General features: G+C 36.9%; 1 long non-coding RNA gene and 1 pseudogene across 2 annotated transcripts; both read left to right on the plus strand.

Moving 5' to 3' along the window:
- On the plus strand, positions 1-15,997 carry LOC143887111 (uncharacterized). Of its 2 annotated transcripts, XR_013254047.1 has the most exons (7): positions 1-35; positions 187-343; positions 1,920-2,156; positions 2,275-2,750; positions 7,759-7,858; positions 10,684-10,832; positions 15,758-15,997. It is a non-coding gene; the product is annotated as an uncharacterized LOC143887111 (long non-coding RNA). The 2 variants fall into 2 exon arrangements; XR_013254046.1 differs by lacking the exon at positions 7,759-7,858.
- LOC143887888 (tubulin beta-1 chain pseudogene) lies at positions 4,058-6,531 on the plus strand (annotated as a pseudogene).
- Positions 15,998-17,026: the final 1,029 nt, after the last annotated feature.

Below are 17,026 nucleotides of genomic sequence, written 5' to 3' on the forward strand. Positions count from 1 at the left end.
GGAACGGACTACAACCTGAGGTAATGGCCTTAATGGTAAGAAGCATGCCAAAATTTCTCGTCAACACCCCTTATACCTAATATTGTAACCCTTGCTTCTGAAAGAATTCTGTATAGTACTCATATTCATTTCTTCCACATTTTTTTTAGATGTCTCTGGATTCTAAAGGGTTTGCTTTCCCTGTAGGGTATAACGTCTATGGTTGGAAAGGGACAATCACTGGAAGGAATGGCTTTCCTTTCCCATTGATTATCCAATCGTGCCTCCAAAGGTGAAATTCAAGACATTGTGCTTCCATCCCAATGTAGATCTCTATGGCAGTGTTTGCTGGGACATTCTTCAGGTAAACGCCCATTCCTATTTCAGTTCTTGTTGACTTTTTTTTTTTAAATCTATGCCTGTATACACCCCCTTTTCCTCTTTCATATCCCAATTTGAATAAAAACTTGTATTTGATCTTAAAACATTGTTTATGCTTTGGCCATCTACAAAACAACACATATTTTATCTTTACTTTCTTTTTATACCAATCAAAGTCGGAAGGAGAAACTCCATCTTTTATTTTTGGAATTGCAGTATAAATGGACAATATACATGGCTAAATCTTCCGGCCCTTCTTTTATTTATTTTCTTCCTTAAGTTTTACTTTATTGTTTATGGTTTGAGATCCAGTCATCATGATGCTAAATTTTTTTTGTATGAGTATTGGCCTCAGCTATTTGAGGGCACCCTTGTAGGATGACAGTAGGTTTGCCAGTCTCTGCTTGTCTCATATGTAAGTTAGACTAGTAGTCACGACCTTGCCAATGTTACAAGGGCATCTTCTACCACTCCTCTTTAGATTATTATAGGTTGTAGGAAATTAAAGTTGTTGTTACGTTCCATTGGAGATGAAGATGATGGAGATAGAGAAGAGAAAAATGAGTGAATGAGGTGAGTCTCACACCACGCACTGTTTTTATTGATATATGTGTGTGTATGTGTATACATGGGAAAAGACAGGACTGCCCCTATAAAGAGGGGGAGGGGGGGGTGCGCACATACACAACCTTATTCAACAGTTATGGATTTTGACAATGGTTTTTCGAACTCGTGCAATTTTTTTCTTCGTAACTACTTAATAAGGCATTTTCTTATGCTTGTAGTACATGTAAATTGTGGTCATTTGAATTTATGCCATTTTAGTTTTATTTAACTTTTTGATTCCTATGTTTAATCTATATTGAATCATTATTGGTTCTATTATAATTCAGGGTTTCATAGTTATTGCATGCTTATTTTAGTTTTCAGTGAGAATTGAAGAATTATAAGAAAATTTATGTTAAAAAAGCCGTGTTATCAACACTTTTGGATGAGAACCATACTCATGTTTTACTCATATTGGGTACTGGTATCTGTGTCATGCATGTTCATTATAAGAAGCTCTATTTCCTTGTTAGAGTTAAGAAAAGAAAATGTTTGAGATGGTAGACATAAAAATGCGTCTATTTAGTAGTTGATAAAATAATATTTTATTCTGCAATGGATTTGCTTTTAGAGTTCTAGCATGTAAAACCATCAATTGTCTTCAGCATTTTTCATGAAGGAAATGCTCAAGATTGGTGAATAGTAATAGTTAATGTCAATTATGAGAAGTCTCACTGTTGTTGGTATGAAATTGGTTCATACTTGTCAATTATTGACATCTCTGGTATACAAAAATTATAGTATTTAATATATAGGCTTGTTGAGTATTGTCTCCTTCGTCCTATACATTAGTATTAAATTGGTTCTTACTTACCAATAGTTGATGTTTCTATTATATGAAAAATTATACTCATATATGTGTTTGTTGAGTATTGACTCTTTCGTCCTACATTCGCTTTGTTGTCATAACTTCTCTCTCTAAATTTCAAATTACTCTTGTCATTGAGAATCAGTATTAGCTATATCTGTGTGAGGCCGCTCTTCCGATGATATCCATTGGATGGACATCTGCTTTTGCTTCTCCTCCTCTGTTGGCATTGGCAATAATTGCTGGTAGTGAAACTGTGACACTTGCAACTTAGACGTGACAATTCATTGCTTCAGAGAAAAACAATTAGGCTGCACACTTTTTAAAGCTTTCAGAAGCCCCCTGACACACCTAACAAGCCATCATCTGTTCCTAATGACAGGTATCTTAAGTTATTCATTGTTTAACAATATGTTTTCAGATTAGTTCACACAATTCTGCATTCGATTTTAATTTTCTGTTGAAGGCTTCAGGGTGTGCTGCTTACTTCACTTATGCAGGTTTTCTGGAAGTTGGATTTTATGGAAAGTTCTGTGAGAATGAGAAGATGTTTGAGAAGGAACTACGAACGATCTGACTATTTGGCCGCTGCTGCTAATTCTGGAGATCATCTACTGCAACTTAAACATCACTTGTCATACAAATGACCCTGAGGGTTTTTGAACTGCTTCTATTCTGATGGCAGAAACAATCTCAAGGGACGAAGGGAATGAAGAAGATAAGTAGACAAAACCTGATAATTATGAGGGTGAAACACATGATACAGAACAGTCAGGAAAATCAGCTAGTGCCGAGTGAACCTTTGCCTGGCCCAATAGATTTTACAGAATCTGAAGGTGCAAATGACAGGAATTTTGTTCAAAATGCATCAGCAGTAGCCCCTTGGTTGATGCCAAGTGAATTTGATGAAAGAATTTTTCTTTAACTTTCCTCATTGATGGTCTGGCCATTGAGGATTATACGAGCAATCTTTCAAGTAAGTGCACTACTTAAAGTTTTTTCTAATGGGAAATTCTTCTATTATTCGTGCATTGAATACTTTGTGCTTCATCTGTTTCTCTCAGCCTTAGTGTTTTAAGGGTACTTCGGTTCAAAATTCTTTGCAGTTGTGACATCAATAGCTATGTCATATATAATGTGATGGGGAACTAAGAAAATTTCAAATTTTAAAAGTTCTAACATACTTCCATGTATTCCTTTTGTTGAGAAACAGTCTGAGCCAAATAAGCTCAGAAGTCTATAGTCCCACACTAGATTGCAAAACCATATTATTTGTTAATCCATCCTATTCTAAAAGCCTAAATCGTGTAATTTCATCAACCATCTTCCTTTGTAATTCCTACTGTATCCTACCACGTCTAACTCTCACTACGCTAGATTTCCAAATTCAATCATAAAAATCGTCTCATGCGTCCGCTGTGTATGCCCATTTTCGTCTTTTCATCCGTTGAACTACCCACCACTAAGACACAACACGTATTGCTCGGTTCTCCTCCAGCATCACACCTGTCGATCGAACCGCCTAAATTACCCGTGAAGAAGAAGCACACTTGTTGCTCATTTTCAGTCAAGCGCCCCACCTGTTGATCAAAATTGAACCCTCCATCTATCGTCAAAATGGTTTTCCCCTGGAGCAGAGGCAAGCTTACGTCAAACGAGAGAGAGAGAGAGAGAGAGAGAGAGAGAGAGAGAGAGAGAGAGAGAGAGAGAGAGAGAGAGAGAGAGAGAGAGAGAGAATTTTCTTTTGCATCTGTTCCTCTGTTTCTCACATAGAGACCTTGATTAGGGGTTTGTTCTTCGTCTCTTCTCAGATAATTTTCCTTTGCATTATTAAAATTGTGTTCTGAAATCTCAGGGTTTTTTAGTTTCTTGTTGGCAGGTAGAGAAATTTTTCTGGGGTTTTGGGTGTCTTGAAGGTTTTCTGAACTTTTTCTCTTGTTTTTTCAAGGATGGTAGTTTTTTGTATGATTTGAGATGGGGACTTGAGGAGATGGATGGTAGAGAGTCTTCATTAGCTCCTGTTACTCAAAGCAGGTTGGGCTTCTCAGATCATTTTTTCCGTACTCGTTTTGACACTTCACAAACTTTTTTGTTCCAGTGGTGCAGGTCGATGTTCATCCCTCTCAAATCAATTAAACCCCATTGCTAATTTCTTGTTCCAGACAACGTAAAACCCTTCATATTTATACAGGGTTTTTTTTCCTTATGTAGTTAGGGACTTAGGGTTTCTGTTTGGATATCTATGTTTTATCCTTTGATTTGTTTCTTTAACATTTTTGGTTGGTTTTGGATACAGTGGTTGAGCCATACATTGACACTCTCTGTGTTCATCAGCTGGGGAGAAGGCCAATGAGTGCATGGTTCTGGATAACGAGGCCCTCTATGATATAATTTACATGTTTGTACGCCCTGTCATCATATAATTTCTCCTACTTCAGAACTCTCAAGCTGGTAGCTGTAAGTGTGCCACATATGCTTCAAATACTTACATAAATATCATTTTAATGGGCCTTGTTTAGAGTATTATATGGATTTTTATGAATTTTTTCTTTGGTCTTCGATATTTCTATGAGTGTTTTTTTCTTAGTTTATAAAAATGGGTTACTTTTATTTATAGTCACTGTAACTACACTGTTTATTAAGTAATGATTTAAACGATTTTTGTTATCTTTCAGTAAGATGGATTTTTATATTCATGTTTTTAACAAAGTGAGATGATGTTGTATTATATATTTAAATTGCACTTGTTGGGAAAGCTCATGTTGGGATTATGGCAGCTATCACTTTCGGCTTGAGTGGAAGCTCCTGTTGGGAAAATAAGACAAGGAAACCATCTATAGTATAAGACAACTTTTTTTATTTTTGCTGGAACTGAAAAGCAACTTGGAAAACCAGCATGAAGAAGTATCCTCAATAATTTATTTTGCTTGGTTATTGCTCCAGTGCATTACATGGGGTTGTTTATTTCTTACTAGGGTATTTTATGTAGACTTGGATGTTGGTAATCTGTATTTCTGGCTATCTGGAAAACCCATTAATTTTGAAATTGCCATTGTTTAATTTTTCATATGATGTGCTTATTAGAAGTAAAATGACTGCCATATAATTTTCTCGGATTGTCGTCCATAAAATGCCCTCTTTTCCAAGCCGGTACTCAAATCTAAAAGTGACATTTCCCCATGTAATATGTAGATTCAAGTGGTTTTGTAATCAGAATTTGAAAGGGACGGGCCCTCTACTGGCCTGTTTCTCTGGAACTTGATATCTTTGGACTAAATGAATATGTGGCAGTAGACTGACCAAGCAGTCAGTAGGTCAACACAATGCACATGGTTTATTGGACGATGATGCTACAAGGTGTATATTAAACAACATAATTTACGCCCCATGACAATTCTTAGATATAAAGTAAAGTATTTACATACTTGATTTCTTTATGAGTTAAGTGTGCTTCTTTATGAGATTTAAGACTTTTCTTTATGAGGTTTAGGACGACGCCACGTATCAGGCTGGATAATAGAATTGGCAGTGACATCCCTACCCAAAATATGGATTAAATTGCCTCCTGCCCTAATAGAAATGCTAAAACTCGTGTTGATTATATTTACAGTTCTACTTGATCTCTTCTGCTTGCTAAAGCCATGGGTAAAGAAACTTAGCATTTGATATGCTAATCCAAAGTTTATTTTCGGAGGATTTCAAACTTTCACTATAAGCTTCTGTTCTATCTTAAGCTCGAATACTCAGTTGATGACATGAAGATTGGCCTTCGAAACACAACTGATCTAAGTTGCTTGTCCTGGACAGTGGAGGAAAAATCACATAAGCTGTTAATGTAATTGGCTAACCTTCATATGTGTTTTTAGTCTAGGATCACTGAAGTTCGTATTCTCATTTAATGCTTTCTCATTGGACATGTTTCTTTTCTATAATGACAACCTATTTACTGAATTTTCTCTCGGTGATCTGAACCAATTGATCTCTGCAACAATGAGTGGTGTTACTTGCTGCCTGAGGTTCCCTGGTCGGTTGAACTCCGACCTCCGAAAGCTTGTAGTAAACCTGATCCCATTCCTCCGTCTCCACTTCTTCATGGTTGGTTTTGCCCCTCTAACCTCAGGGGTGTCTCAGCAGTACCTCCCTCTGTCCCTGAGCTAACCCAGCGAATGTAGGATTCAAAGAACATGATGTATGCGGATGACCCCTGCCATGGTTGCTATTTGATTGCCTCTGCCATGTTCAGAAGCAAGATGAGCACCAAGTAGATGAGCAGATCATGATCAACGTGCAGAACAAGAACTGAAGTTCGTTGAAGGTCAATGGATCCCCAACAATGTGAAGTCAAGTTTATGTGACATCCCCCCTCGGGGGCTGCCCATGGCTGCAACTTTTATTCGAAACTCAATCCAGGAGATGTTACCGACTGACACAGAGTGTCAGACCAGTTTACTGTCATGTTTAGACAGAAATCTTTCTTCTATTGGTACACTGGAGGGGGGATGGACGAGATGGAATTTTTGGAGGCTGAAAGCAACATAAACGATCTGGTGTCGGAATGTCAGCGGTATCAGGATGCGACAGCATTCAGCCTCATGAACGATCTGGTGTCAGAATATCAGCGGTGTCAGGATGCGATAGCCGAAGACGAAGGTGATTATGAATATGAGGCAGAAGAAGGGCTCAAGAGATGTGAGGTCTTTGAAAAAGGGATGAAATTGGTGGTAATGCTGATATGTGAGAATGAAGCTGCTCTATGAATGCTGATGCTTTGATAAATCCTCTTATCCCAACTTGAAAGTTTGGATGGTTGTGGGAGGAGATGGGGCTTTAGGTAGGGGTAATGCATTCTGGCTCTTTATAGAGCTTTGTTAGTTGATGCTTGGAGATAGATCAAAGATATCTGAGAAATGTTGATGTTGACTTTGAGAGCCAATATATGCTTACTACAAATAAAACAATAAGAAACTAAAGTGGCATTTAAGAACATGTAGAATTGATGGAGAGAAACACATAGGGGGTCGATTTACAATATTTGGTGGTCGATTTATCACTTCCCTATATATATGGTTACTGTTAATGGGTACATTGTGCGTAGTCTTTTGTTCTTGGAGAGAGTAAGTTCATTGGTCATATACGTCATTGATATCACAATGGATAATTAAGAAACGATGAGAAAAAATGGCGATGAAGGTCACAAAATTCATTTGTAAAAAAAAGTTCCCTAAAAAGGTTTCTGACTCTTCTACAATGGGTAGTACCTTAGGAATATTGCAAAATTTATAGTCCTTAATAGGAAAAGGTGGATTGCATGATCAATAAGTCAAAGTTGGGTTGGGTCGGATTGAGATTTTTCTAAAATGTGAATTGGAATCAACCCGATCCCAAGGATTTTGTGCGGTGTCCACCCGAAAAATTTCTTGAAAATACATAGGTGATAGGGCATCTCTATGGGGCCAAGGATTTTGTAAGTTGTCCACCAAGGACAGAAGCTTACCTGTCTCATGGAACATTCTACCTTACTAAGGTTCCCTCCATGTAAAGATCCTCATCATTGCCAAAACCATGAAACTGAATAACCAGATATGATGCTCAATTTCAGTTCTACTGCTAATCGCTCGTCCTGTAAACATGTTGCATCAGATAATATGGTATTCATAAGTGCTCCACTTTTCAAATTTTTATCTTTTTTAGACATACAATTTGCCTGTCTTTTATGGCCTTTTCTCTATTACATAATGCAAAAGAATATTTCAGACCAGTTAGGGCTGGATGCATGCATCAAACTCTTTGAGCAAGTCCTATGAAGGACTTTACTTCTTCCTAGGATCACTTTTGAGCTCTAGAAGAACTACAAGTCCCTGTTTGTGGATATTCACCATGGGTTATTTGAGACATCTTGCTTCAAGCTGGTTTGAAATTTGAAAAGCAGGTTGTGCGTGCTTTTTTATTAATTTATGAGAACTAATAATAGTTGCTATGTGCAGGATAAGTGAGTGAACTGACAAGCCAAGGTGAAGCTCAAATTTACTCAAGTTACCCTCCTCAAGTATGTTAGAGAATTTGAGATGTCCAAGGATTGTGATGGTATGTTTACTTATTATTTCTGTCCCCAATCCTTTTTAAGGCTTTTCTAATTATGCTGCCTACCATTAAACAAAATTCTTATGTTGCCATTTGTTTGCCTCATAAATCACATTTCACAAAACATACTAATTGTTACCCATTGATTATCTTCACTATAGTGTTTGATGCTTGTATTCTACTTTGAAATTGGAATCTTAGAGATCTACATATTTGGTTGTTTCTGTAAAAAAAATTTCCTGCAGTCTTTACACTTGTTGGTTTTATTTTAATCCACTCAACACAATTAAAAGAATATAGGTTTCATTCATCAGCCAATATTCCAAGAGTGCTTTTGCATTTTTTCATTCATCATCCAACACTCTTTAACCACAGTAATGCTTTTGCAATTTTTCTATTCCGAGAATGAGAAGCGAAGCATTGAAGATCGCATCCTCAACATCTCTACACAGAAGAGAAATGTGGTAAGAAACATAGGCAATGAAGTAAAGAGGTACATTGTGGACCCAATGAATGTGGAAAGCCGTATGTACGGCTTGGTGGGAGATCTTTCATAACTTTCGTGATCCGCCGGTCACATAATATTCTATTTCAGGTCCCTTCTTTATTGAAATGGTATTATACTTGTGGCCTATCAGGGTCAAACATTTTTTGTACCAAAGTTCGTAATTTTTAGAAGGTATTAGAAAGCCTTAATAATGCTATGGCCTAGAAAGTCTATTCCCTCGGGTGATTAAATGTATTAGTAATGCATGAAAGTTCAAGGACATTGATGTCAAGTGTTTTTTCCCTGTGCTTTTGTTGGTCATTAAACCTTATAATTTCCTTATCTCCATTTTGTAAGATGTCGATTCTTGAATGATTATGATTCTTCAAGGGAAATGATAAATGCGCCCCTTTTCATCACATGGGACACCCAACTGCAGTGTATGTGGCAATCATATCCGTTGAATCCTTCTGACGTGAAGTACATCAGCCCTGATGTAGTCATTGTTACTCTGCTCTGCTGGGTGTCCCAAGTGATGAAAATGGGCCCTTCTTCAAATACCACCACTCCAAGTTTTGTTAAGCATAAACATATGGTATGCTTCTTTAATGCCTAAAACTTCTACATTTGTTATCCTCTCATCAGTTTCACGTGCAACGCCGTGCCCTTTTAGTAGTCTACCCTAATGCTAAAGGTCTTTGCTAATGGATTTCAGATTGCCCAAGTTTCTTTGCATCCATATTGGGGAAGATTGATTTGGGATGATTATATGCACGATCTCTTGTAAATTTTTTTGGTAATGGACTTCTTATTTCACAAGTTCCCATGTATCCATATTGGAGAAGATTAATTTGGGATGATTATATGCAGAATGTCTCACTGACTTCTTTGTCGTGTTCCATTCTAGATAATAAAATTATTAGGTAATCTTACCAAAAAGGGATTTGCTAGGGTCCATCGCAAAAGGCATTCCCAGGTGGTCTGTCGCATGTCAGACCACCCACCTCGTGAATGAAGACAACAACTTTTGTCTCCATCCAAGAGGTGGGTGGCCTGACATGCGACCGACCACCTGCGAAATGCCTTTTGCGATGGACACTAACAATACCCTACCAAAAAACCTACAATCAACGCACAAAAGCATGTTGTTAAGTTCTTGTCATCATTAGATCTTGGAATTCTTGCCAAATCCTTTTTTTGATGTAGACCATGATAACAATGTTGCTATCAGCAACAAGTCTGCCTATAGAATATTTGATGTGCCAAGGATCTGGAGAAGCTGGTAATTTTGACTTAGAAGTGTTATAACTCTGAGACTTTTAGAGATGTTTGGAAGGAGCTTTTGAGAATATCAAGTTTTGGAGAAGCTGGTAATTTGCCTTTTGGGTTTGAGCATATAAAGTTTTCCAAGCGATAGGAAATCTTTCGAAAGATCTTTTTAAATTCATATTATTTGAGAGATTGAATTTTTTGTGCACTTTGCTCTATTGACCGTATGATACAGTAGGTAGGGTTTGATTATCAAACCCCTCCTCTGTTTGAATTTTGAATTTATTTGTAACTTTTTTCAATTGTAATGTGATATTAGAAGCGAACTTTCAGATGCCTTAACCAAAGATAATGGGCAGGTTTAGATCAGCTTTTCTGTGAAGATAGGAATGCTTTATTTACTTACTGCAACTTGAGGAGGAGGATTTAAGTTATTAGAATTAAGGTGTTAGATGGTTTGTGTTTCCTGTTTTCTAGATTTGAATATACCTTACTTCATTAATGAGCTTCAATTCCGTCACTTTTTAACTTGGGACATAAACAAGCGCCTTTAGACTTTTCATGGAAAGCAAAATTCCATTTTCTCGATTTCAAATTGTATCAAGATTTTTCGTGTTTCTGCTGTTTGTTTCCCTTTCATGAATCGCAACTAGTGAACCAAATTAAGAATTAGAAGACATTATTCAGTGGTTATACTTATACTGGTGCGCATTAAAGATACTAATTATGGAAACATAGTTATGGTCTATTTTGTAGTCTATATTTTGTTGTACAATTAGTTTCTTTGCTTTCGTAGTCTTCAAAAGGTTCCAAAGTGAAATGTTCGAATTATATTTGGTGTGCATTAAATATAATAATTCTCGAAACCTAGCCATGGTTGATGTTTTTGCCTATACTGTGTTGTATAATCAATTGCATGCTTGTAGTAGTCTTCAAAAGGGTCCAAAGTGACTAATTGTGTGAATGATATTTTTCTCATGTTTTACCATAATGTATGTCTGACAATTACAGTTAGTGTATTTTCCAAACCCTTTTCCTTTTTCTAAATTGTGGGATTAATTTTCTCTTTTAGATTACGACAAATAGATTCAATTTCATAGTTGACGACAACACTGACGACAATCCCATGGAAGATGGGTTGGATTCTAGTGCTCAAACCAGATATCAAGAGAAGGACCAGAGTTGGTTGATCTCTTCCTTTCATCAAATGTTTGGTAGAAGGTGAGTTCAACCCTTTTTTCTTTGTTTTTTTACTTCACTTTTCATTGCCTGCCACCACATTCTTATCATTTGGGTCTCCATTTCTGTAATTTTTCATCTTGGCATTCTACCAACTCTGTAGGTAACTAGATGGTCGCCCACTGACTAGAATTGAAAAACTTTGTGTTAAATATTTATGTGAATGCCTACTGTTATTCTTACTTCATAAAGGATGAGGGCTAACCCTCTCACCCCTTGAGATTTGGTATCATCAAGCCCTGTCGGGATGTGTTTACTCTTATCTAATATGGAAATACCGAACACTTTACTACAAGGTTTATTTTTAGGAATGATAAAATGATCCCACAAGGTAAAAGTCATAGATAGTTTTAATAAGTTCCATTTTCTTGTTAGTCATCTGTGCCGAAGAGAAGAGTTCTAGATGGTGGAATATATCTTGCAAGTTGGCATTGATCCCGATTGCATACATATGTTTATTACTTCTCTTTCTCTGTTGGCATTGCTAGTCTAGTCCATTCTGTTTTAATTGCTTGAAGGTGGCATATGTTGACAGTGACTAGAGAAGAGGTCAGATAGTGAAGAACTTATTTTAAGATTCCCATAAGGATTTGGAAATACCTGACTCCTGATTATAGGGATTATTTTTAGGAATGATAAAATTATCCCACAAGGTAAAAGTCATAGATATTCTATTCCATTCAATTAGTAGTTGTCTTTTATCTATTGGCATGCTAGTCTAATGTATTCTATTCTAATTGCTTGTAGGCGGCATATATTGACAGTGACTTGAGAGGAGGTCTGAGATTCATATAAGGATTTCGAAATAGCTAACACTTGACTGCAAGCATTATTTTTAGAAAGGACAAAATGATGCCACAAGGCAAAAGTCTTAGATGGTTTTAGATAGTTCTATTTAGTACTTCTCTTTTCTCTCTTGGCTTGTTAGTCTAGTCCATTCTATTCTAAATGCTTGAGCATGGCATATATTGGCAGTGATTGGAGAAGAGGTCGGAATGTCGGATAGTGAAGAACTGATTCGATGATTGCTATAAGGATTTGGAAATACCTAACACCTGACTCTAAGGATTATTTTTAGGAATGATAAAATGATTTCACAAGGTAAAAGTCACAAATAGTCTAATCCCTTCTATTTAGTACTTCTCTTTTCTCTTGGCATGCAAATCTATTCCATTTTATTCTAATTGCTTATTCGGGGCATATATTGACAATGAATAGAGAAGAGTTCAGATAGTGAAGAACTGATTCTTAGATTCATATAAGGATTTCGAAATACCTAACACCAGACTATAATGATTATTGAATTGCATGCACATGTATTGACAATGATTACAGTAGAGTTTGGATAGTGAAGAACTGATTCTTAGATTTCTATAATGATTCGAAATACCTAACGGGCTGACTATAAGGATTATTTTTAAGAACGTTAAAATGATTCCACAAGGTAAAATTCGTAGAATGTCAAATTTTTTTTTTCATTTTTTATTATTTGTAATTAGGGTTAGGCAAGACCCAAACCAGATACAGAGGAAGAAAAAAAAAAGAGAAAAAGTTACAAGTGATTATATATCATTCCATCGAAGTCCTCCTTGAGAATTGCAAGAAGAGGAGGGGGGATCAAATGGGATGGGTTAGAGCCTCCCTTAATGGGGCAGTCGTGTTTGGATAGGAAATCCGTGGCTCGATTTGCCTCGCTCCAGACGTGAGTGATGGTCCATTGATCAAGCATAGAGAGATTTCTTTGAATTTTCGTTAGGAGGGGTTTCTTTCTCCAAAGACATGGGACTAGTCCAGTGACAATGTGGACAGCAAGTAATGACTCTAACTCAATTCACAGGTGTTTAATTCCCAGGTGAGATGCGAGGCTAATTCCATGATGAATTGCTTGGAGCTCCAACTCTTGAATGGTTTTGAGATTCTTTTGGATAGAAAATGCAGAAATCACTTCCCCCTTTGAATTTCTCAGAATCCCTCCAATACCTACATTCAAACCCGCTAGGGATGCATCTGGGTTTAGCTTAATTGTATTACTGATTGGGATCCTCCATTGACATTGCTTGACTATTTTTGGTTTTTCAAAGTATGGAAGCCCGAGAATTTCAGCGAGAAACTTATCTCGGGTGGATATGATGCTATCAAGCTTGAGGAAGATACATCTAGACCTAACGGCATCAATGATTTCTTTTAAAATCTGCTTCTTGTGTCTCCGGCCCATGGGTTCTTTTGTTTCTCTCCATCCAAATACAGTGAATGGAGGCAGTGAGAGCGATTTTCATTGTCTTACAAAACTGAGTTGAGCCTTGATGCCTCGTTCTAATCTATTCGTCTTCCATAATGGATTTTAGGGGCTTTCGCCTGTGAGAGAATCTCCATAAGACGGATCTCCAGACCCAAGCTGAGTGATGAGCACATTTATGTGTGAATTGTAGGTAGGAAAAGCATGCATTTTTGTTATTTAAAGCGGTACTACTAAGGTACTTTATTATTTTTGGTATTTCATGGCTACTTCGGATTTTTACGGAAAATAGAGCTAAGGCCTATGAAATGAACAGTTTAGATCATCCAATAGAAATGGTTTGGGCCATGGTCATCAGGGCTCACAAATTGGATAGTTTGGATTAGTGAACAAGTGACCCCTATAGTTGGTTTTTATCACCAATGTTTGAACGGCTTATATCAACTTACAAGGATGGTTTAGGGGTGTAAGTAATTTATATGCCAATGTATCCATCAATTTTGAACGATTTAGATCAACACAATAATTGGATCGTTTGGAACATCACATGGGAATGGGTTTAAGTGTTATTGTGCAATACTTCATGGAAGGAGGATGGTGTTCTTTTGCAGTGACCCTCTCTATTCATGATTTTGTACACGTTTTTGCATGAAATAGTAATTTCTATTTCACCTACTTGCACTTGCTCCCACTATTTCTAAATATTGCAACCCATGGGATAATCTGAACCGTTGAGATGAGCATGACATCATGGCTGATTTCAAAATAGGCAAAGCCGTAGCCATGTTGGGAATTTTTGAACCAAAATAGAGATTGTCTTATGTGATGTGGGACCCACTTGGGTTTTTGGAAAGCACTGTTGTGGAAAGCAATTTCGTCGTCTTGTTATTTCTATATTTGCAGGGGCTGGATGATAAAAAAAGAAGAAGCATACATATGCATGTGCATGGGAAATCCAACAAGGGTTTTTCTTTTATAGAAGTTTGACTTTTAATGGCAACAAGCCATATTTAACAAGTGGGTGACGTTTTGTATAGGAAAATGGTATTTTCTAAATTGCATATAATTTATATATATATATAATTATGTGGGACCCACTTACATTTGTTAAAATTCATTCCCTATTTATATGAGATTTTATATGGTTTCTAATAAATGCATAATCATGCTATTTTGTCTTGTAGCAAAATAGCACCAATTACCACGTAAGAGCAAGAAGAGTAGAAAAAGTCAACAAAAATTTACCAAAAGGGAGTGCCAAGAAGCTTAAATTGTGAGAAAATAAAATAAGAAGTTTGCATTATAAACAAAGGGTCGAATTTCAAAAATTGCCAAGGAAAGGTGGTGGCTTCCAAAAATACAAAAAGATGCCAAGATTGTGTCTTTTCTTGGAGATGAAAAGAGAAGGGGAAGAAAGCTACATATTGGAGTGAAGAAGACATTCTCCATTCTCTCTACTTCTCTACCACTCTCAAGCTCTCTCTCTCTCTCTTAGGTTTTCTTATTTTCTCTTGCTCTTTTTCATGTTTTTTTTTTCTTTTCTACTCTCAACCAAGGATCAATCATCCACCGTTCAATCCAAGGTGACACTAAAGCTTGAAGAGGAGGATTTGGCCAAAGTTGGAGGAGAAAAAGACTAAGTTCTATTTAATTTTTGTTATTTATTTTAAGTTCAATTTGATGTAATTTTGTTTCAATTCAAGTTAGTGAAGAAGTAATTTGCTTTTGTTTCATTTCCTTTCAAGTTCTATATGGCAATTCTTCTCCCATCTATCTCTTTTATTTTATTTTTTTACTTCTTCATGAATAACTAAATCCTAATTACTTAGGGTTTAGTTGAAGCCATGGGGAAAGTGAAATATTTATAATTAATTCAATCTGCTCAATTGAAAATTTGTGTAGGATTTTTGTGTTTGGAAAATCCTAATCATTCATGCCATTGGCTTTCCCCTTTCGTATGAATGATTGTTGATTAACAAATATAAAGTTCTACATAATCAATGTAAATTGGAGAGTGGATTTGATTAATTACTTATAAGGAATGACATCCCTTTGACCTTATTCCTTATTGACTAGTTAATCGAATTTTCAACCCAATTCAAGAGTTGTTTGAATTAATCAATCTAATCCAAACCCATTGTGGATTCTAACCCTAAGTAATCTTTTATATTGAATTAAGGTTTTTACACTATTCCAAATTACTTTTGCAATTTTCCAATTAACTTAGATAAGTAGTTAAAAGAGATCATTAGAACCTTGGTACACTTTGCCTAAATTAGGATTTTAAATAAAAAAGATCTTAGTTAAATTTGATTCTTAGATTGATTAGAATATACGCTTATATATAGTGTTGGCTCCGAGGTCAAGTCCACGGAAATCCTGAGTCCGTTCCAGGCAACATTATATCATAGCTAGTATTCTAATCGGTACAAGAATAGGATTGACAACTAGATTTCTCTTCCCTGAGTTCGACACGTATTTACACGATCCGTGCCCTTGCGGTTATTTAATAAATCAATCAAGTTTTTGGCGCCGGTGCCGGGGAAGAGAGTTGCATTAGAATCTTAATTATTCGAAGTGTTAGATTGGTAGTTATTTTTAGTTTAGTTATAATTTTGGTTTCTTGCCTATCCATCCCTCTTACTTGGTTTTCCTGTGTTTACTAGTGCAGGTTGGGTGCGGAACTCGGCCAATCGACTAGAAAGAGCAAACCGGTTAGAGACGGCGGAAGACATCGCATCAAATCCAAATCAAGTAGTCATGGCGGAAGAACAAGAGCCACCCAAGAGTTTGCGCGATCGCTTCTATCCGGCCTGAACCGCGCAACCTTCTTGCATTAGATTGCCGATTGCACAGGGCAATAATTTTGAGCTAAAATCACAATTTATCTCTTTGCTTCCTCATTTTCAAGGCCTCCTTTCGGATGATGCTTATCTATTTTTGCGTGAGTTTGAAGATGTATGTGCTTTGATTAAGTTGCAACAACTTACCGATGATGGGGTAAAGTTGCGGTTTATTACGTTTTCGCTCAAGGATGGAGCCAAAAAGTGGCTCTATGACTTACCAACGAACTCCATCATCACTTGGGAGGAGTTTGCCGTCGCTTTCCTAAAAAAGTTTTTCCCATTACATAAAACTAATAAGCTTAGGAACGATATTTTACAATTCAAACAAAAGCCATTAGAGTTATTTTTTAGGTTTATGGAGGTTCAAAGACCTACTCCAAGAGTTTCCTCACCATGGAATTGATTTGTGGCACTTATGCCAAATTGTTTATGAGGACATAGATTACCAAACAAAGCAACTTCTTGAGTCCATGTGTCCTAATGATTTTACATCTTTCACGGTTGAGGCCGCGGCATGGAACTTCTTACTTGATTTGGCGGAAAAAATGAGAGAGTGGGAATCCACTCAAGACGGTGAGAGAGCCACTTCAAGCAAGGGATTTCTAATAGAGGGTGATGTGGCAAAAGAGGCCCATCTTGATAGCCTAATCAAAAGGCTAGAAGCAATAGTTGTCAAAGGACCCTCACAAGTCATTCAAATTGCATATAGTGTTCCCATGTGTAATTGGTGTCAAGCCACGGACCATGTCATGGAAGAGTGTCAAACTCTTACTAAATTTGGTAATACTAATGAGAATGTGAGTGCTCTTTATGCTAATAATCCTTATTCTAGCACTTATAATTCGGGATGGAGAAATCCTCCCAACTTTTCATGGAGTCAAAGTGGGCCATTTAATTTCCAAGGCCAAGGCCAATTCGGCCAACCTAGGCCCACCTTCCCTCCCACTTTTGTTCGGCCATCCCCTTCCCCTCCTACTTTTCAAAATCCCATGATTAATAATGTTTCAAATCAGCAACCGCCGGGTTTTCAAAAACAAGGAGAGTCGGCACGCATAGCTTCCTTAGAAAAAAGCATAGAACTTCTCACTAGCACT

The sequence above is a fragment of the Tasmannia lanceolata genome, unplaced genomic scaffold (genome assembly GCF_043159265.1).
Source record: "Tasmannia lanceolata isolate RefF3 unplaced genomic scaffold, GAP_Taslan_0.1 ptg000012l, whole genome shotgun sequence".
NCBI classification, from domain to species: domain Eukaryota; kingdom Viridiplantae; phylum Streptophyta; class Magnoliopsida; order Canellales; family Winteraceae; genus Tasmannia; species Tasmannia lanceolata.